Source organism: Capsicum annuum, chromosome 11, assembly GCF_002878395.1.
Source record: "Capsicum annuum cultivar UCD-10X-F1 chromosome 11, UCD10Xv1.1, whole genome shotgun sequence".
NCBI classification, from domain to species: domain Eukaryota; kingdom Viridiplantae; phylum Streptophyta; class Magnoliopsida; order Solanales; family Solanaceae; genus Capsicum; species Capsicum annuum.
The window spans coordinates 22,960,750-22,966,993 of NC_061121.1; positions in this window are offsets into that span (position 1 = coordinate 22,960,750).

Here is a 6,244-nt window from a genome sequence, read left to right on the forward strand (position 1 = left end):
AGAATATTTGAGTGAAGCTAATCAATAAGGGTTTCCATAAATATAGAATCACACTTGTAATGTCAAATTCGGTCAATGCAAATAAAAGGAAAATATCTGTTAAGTAGAATCAAACATATTCTTCCAAAATAATTTAGTATAAGTCTAAATTATTAAAAGAAAAAAAGTATCAATCAACAGGGTTCAATCAATCAATTATTCAAACGTCAGTTCGAAAATAAAAGGAAACACGTGCTTAGCAGAATCAATTAACAATAATTAATCTCCTTAATTAAATAAATGGACTCAATTAGAAACCAATTTGCCATAAATAGATGAATAAATAAAAGGATACTAATTTAAAAGAGAATAAAATCATGGCAAAGACGTATTAACGTGTCATTATTTACCACATATAACAAGGTTAGTTGGCAAAGCACAGGGCAACTAATTACAAAAAAATCAGGCTAAATCGACTCTCCCAATCTGCTAAATCAGTTTATTATTATCATTTTACGGTCAATATTTCACCACACATGCAGATCAGTTTTCCGTCAACCCCAATCGGATCAAACATAACCCCCATGATATGTTTCAAGAGCAAGCAAGAAAGATTAGGTACCCATATAACAGACCCAGAGATGAACATGAACACATAATTAGACAAATTGAATCACACTTCAAGTTAAATATCACGAAACTTTAATCACACAGAACATACAATTTATTTAATGGATTTAGGAAATTGAACCGTATAATAATTGGAACTGGGGGGTGGGGGGGGGGGGGGGGTTCACGGCTGGTTAGAAGCTGTTGGTTGGTGCGATGGCGCAGATGGGTGGCGGAAATTGGTCTCGTCGTCGTTGGGGGTGTTGTCCACGGCTGATACGGAGGGCGCTGGTCAACACGATGGGGTCGTTTGGTTGGTCGCCGGCGATGTTGGTGTGGAGGAACAGGCCGGATCTGAGCGGGGAGAAGGCCGGTCATCGCTGTGGCTGGTCAGCGAACAGGCTGGAGGGGTCGTTTCGCGGCTGTTGCTGGTGCTTCGCCGGCTGGTGGCGCTGCTCACCGGCATCAAGGGATGTTGGGAGAGGGAAGGGGCGGTGGAGGTGGTCTCGCCGGATATGGAGACGGAGTGGGGGATCGGCAGCCATGGCTGCCTCCCTTTGAGGCGAGAGAGAAAGAGAGTGGAGGAGAGAGATAGAGAAAAGATGGGGGGAGGAGGGGGATGAAAATGAGGTGTTAGGGTTTGGGTGTTGTTGGTTTAAGTATGGAAAGAAAGGTATGTTGGATCTCAGCCGTTGGATCAATTTCGATCGACGGGTGAGTTTAGACAGGTCAAAATTGAAATAAGAATTGAATTGAGTCTTGATTTAGGCTATAGTTGTAATCAGGCTAAAATTGATATAAATGGCTAAAATTATAAGGAATTAAACTGAAATTGTCATAGTTTGGGTAAATAAAGGCCATAATTTAAATAAATTAGGCCAAGTAATTTAGGCTGTTATCTAAAATAGTAATAATGATATCAACAAATAATAATATATACATAAATAATAACAATAAATAATGTATAATAAATGCATAATGATAATTAAATAAATAATAGATAATAATAGTAATTAAATAATAAATAGAAATATTAAATAATCAATAATAAATAATAATAATAATTAAATACTAGATTATAATAATATAAATGATAATGTTAACAAATAAGTAAATAAACAAAATAATGTCGATAAATAGTGAAAAATTAGACAATGTATTCGTAAAAATTGTGAGCATACATAATTACGTAAAAAATTAATAAAATTATGTAAAATATCGTATTTAATTTTAAAAATTATCCAAATGATGCTAAAAGATCAAAATAATTTATGCATTTTTTCTAAATTGTAAGTGTGACACGTTAGCATGTATCCAAAAGAGAAATAATATGTAAAATATTAATAATTGAAATTAAATAATTTTGATAAAAAGTGATATCGAGAGGTCAAAATTGAGTGTCAACATGAAGAATTGTCAACAAGTTTTAAAAACCCAATCTAATTATAAAATAGTGAATAAAGAAGTTGAATATGATGAAGAAGAAGCATTTGAGGATATAAGCAAAGATTTCAAATAATTTGAGAATAAGTCAAACCCCAATTTGGAGGAAACTGAAGCGGTTAATTTGGGAGATCATGAAAATATTAGGGAGACTAAGATAAGTGTACATGCTCAACCACAACAAAATAAATCTATAATTGAAGCTTTGCATGAGTATAAAGACATCTTTGCGTGGTCTTATGATGATATGCCCAGTTTGAGCACCGATTTGGTAGTTCACAAGTTGCTAATTGATCCTGTTTTTCCTCCTGTCAAACAAAAGCTAAGAAAGCTCAAAACTGACATGAGTGTAAAAATCAAAGAGGAAATCACAAAGCAACTTAAGGCTAAAGTCATTCGAGTGGCCCAATATCCTACTTGGTTGGCAAATATTGTCCCTGTTCCAAAGAAGGATGGCAAAGTTCGGATGTGTGTTGATTATCGTGATTTAAATAAAGCAAGTCCGAAAGATAATTTTTCACTTCCCAATATTCATATTTTGTTGGATAATTGTGCCAAACATGATCTTGCACCTTTTGTGGATTGTTATGCGGGTTATCACTAGATCATTATGGATCCAGAAGTTGCGGAAAAGACATTATTTATTACTCCATGGGGAACATATTGTTATCGAGTCATGCCTTTCGGACTAAAGAATGTTGGGAAAACTTATATAAGGGCAACGACTACAATGTTTCACGACATGATGCACAAAGAGATTGAAGTTTATGTGGATGATGTGATCATTAAATCAAAAGAGTAGTCTGATTATGTCAAAGATTTGAGAAAATTCTTTGAAAGGCTTCGGAGGTATGATCTCAAACTTAACCCAGCAAAATATGTATTTGGAGTTCCATCGAGAAAATTCTTGGAGTTTATAGTCAGTCGGGGCGGCATTGAGTTAGATCCTTAAAAAATAAAAGCTATTTAAGATTTACCTCCATCAAAGAACAAAATGGAGGTAGTGAGCTTACTTGGAAAGTTGAATTATATCAGTAGATTCATTGCTTAGCTTACGACAACCTGCGAGCCAATATTTAAGTTATTGAAGAAGAATGCTAAAGTTGAATGGACTGAAGAATGTCAAGAGGCATTTGACAGAATTAAGAGATACTTGTCAAATCCGCCTATTGTACATGTATGTGTTAGATATTGTACATGTCTGTGTTAGACAATTCTTCTGGCTGTGTATTGGGTCAACATGATGTTACAGACAGAAAAGAACAGGCCATATACTACCTTAGCAAAAAGTTTACCACTTATGAGGCTAAGTACACTCTTGTTGAGAAGACGTGTTGCGCCTTAACTTGGGTAGCCCAAAAGCTGAAACATTACTTGTCATCTTATACTTCTTACCTCATATCTCATATGGATCCTTTATAGTACTTTTTTCAGAAGCCTATGCCCACAGGCAGACTTGCAAAATGGCAGATATTACTCACAGAGTTTGATATTGTGTATGTGACACGAACTGCAATGAAAGCTCAAGCCTTGGCAGATCATTTAGATGAAAATCCTATTGACGAGGGATATGAGCCATTAAAAACTTATTTTCCAGATGAAAAGGTATTATTTATTGATGAGGTTATTTCTGACGATTGTCATTCAGGCTAGAAATTGTTCTTTGATGGAGCTGTTAATGTAAAAGGAGTAGGGATAGGGGCGGTTTTTATTTCTGAATCAGGACAATATTATCCTATAACAGCTCAACTTCGATTCTACTGTACCAATAATATGATAGAATACGAAGCTTGCATTCTAGGATTGAGATTAGCCATTGACATGGGGGTCCAAGAACTGTTGGCATTAGGAGATTCAGATTTATTAGTCCACCAAATTCATGGAGATTGGGAGACTCGTGATTCAAAGCTCCTACCATATCGAGGTTGTTTGGAAGATCTATGTCAACGACTTATATCAGTAAAATTCAAACACATTCCCAGAGCTCATAATGAGATTGTTGATGCTTTGGCGATCTTATCTTCGATGCTTTAATATCCCGACAAAACTTATATTGATCCTTTGCATATACTGATTCATGATCAACAAGCATATTACAATATGGTTGAGGAAGAACTTGATGGGGAGCCGTGGTTCCATGATATCAAAGAATATACTCATACTGGAAAACATCTTATACATGCCGATAGTAACAAAAAGAGAACCATTCAATATTTTTCTAGTGGATTTTTCCTAAGTGGAGGAATCTTGTATAAGAGGACTCCTGATTTGGGACTTCTGAGATGTGTAGATGCTAAAGAAGCTTCAAAAATCATGACTGAAGTACATTCTAGAATTTGTGGATCACACATGAGTAGGTATTTTTTGGCAAAGAAAATACTCCGAGCAGGTTATTATTGTCTCACCATGGAGCGGGATTCCATCAATTTCATTCGTAAATGTCATGCATGCCAGGTACACGGAGACTTGATACATTTCCATCCATCTGAGTTTCATACAATGACTACTCTATGGCCTTTTGTGGCTTGGAAAATTGTAATACCTCGAGAAATTTTTCATTGAAATTTTGTGCGTAAACGTGTTGGGTTCTATCTTCTAGAATAAATTATAAAATTTTCATGCGAAATTTCTTAGATTATGGCCCACCATTACGTATAGTATCGAATAAGCTTTCCGACGATATGTGGATCATCCAAAACGGACACCCGAGTGATGAGTTATGAACATTTCGATCGAACCGTGAATAGTAGTAAATAGTAAAACGTGCAGGAAAAAGTACTAAGGCCTGGCGTATTTTTTCTCCAATTTTAAACGATCATAACTACTTGTACATAATGATCTGGGTGATCTACTATATATCAATAAAAAGCTCCGCGGGTCCTCTTTCCGATGAAATTGGTTTCATCCAATTTGTCTATCGGAGCAAAAATTTATGGTCGATCTACTTCAGCCTATCAAAAGTGAATTTTTAGGTCAATTTTAAACGATCATAACTCCTCGTAAACAATGATCCGGGTGAGATACTATATATCAACGGAAAGATATGAGAGTCCTCTTTCTAATGAAATTAGTTTCATCTAATTTGGATATCGGAGTAAAACATTATGGTTGATCTACTTCAGACTATCAAAACAGTCCACCAAAGGACAGATTCGAGAATTATTTGATTTTCAGGGGCGTTTTGGTCATTTCCCCTCACCCAAAATCTGTCCAAACCTTATATTTCATCAAATTCCCTCAAAAAGAAAACCCTAAGCTCCTTCATCCAACTTTAAGAACCTCCAAAGTTCACCATTAATTCTGCAAATTTATTCAAGATTCCAAGTTCCTAGTTCAAGAACTTCAAGAACCTCCAAAGTTCACCATTAATTCTGCAAAGTTATTCAAGATTCCAAGTTTCTAGTTCAAGAACTCCAAGAACCATCATTCAAAGGCACGATTAACATCTCAAAAATGAGTATCGATCTAAAGTTCATCATTCAAGGTATGTGGGGTTTTTCAACATGAACTCTCTTTCGTTCTTGTGCCCAAAAGTAATTTTCTTTACAAAGGCATGATTTTTATTTGATTTTTTATGAATTTGAAGCATGAACCCATATCTTATGATGATTATCATGAAATCTTGATGTTTTATGATTTTGAAAGATGAATTTACATGTATGGTGATATAAAGCATAAATCTTGAATGATATTTATCATGATTTTGATATTTAGGTCGTGAATCCCCATTGGAAATTGTGTTTTTTTAGAAAGTGTGTGTTATAAGTACGTTGATGTTGAATATTTGAGATATTTTGAATGATTTAACCTTTTCGTCTTAATGGAGTTTTTTTGAACTTGAGTGTGAAAGAAAACCACAACGTGGTTGATTTTGATAGATGGGAAGCATGATGTATCCTGATGTATATTTATATATTATTAAAATTGTTTTGTTGTGGATTGTCTTTGAAATGATCTGAGCTAAGTCTGAGAGAAATCTTTAGCACCGAGTGAGAGGTATAAAGCGACCTTACTTCCCTAGAACTACGTGCCCCCGTAGGAGTGAGGCTGAGGCTAATTTATATAGTGATCACTAGTTTTGTGTGGATTTGATATCGATAGTCCTACTCCAATGGCAAGGATAGGACGGCTCTCCCCAATGTGGGTTGTACGTTGGACTTCATGTAGCTCACATGGTTTATGTCAGTTATAGGATCTCCCAGTGTGTGTGTGT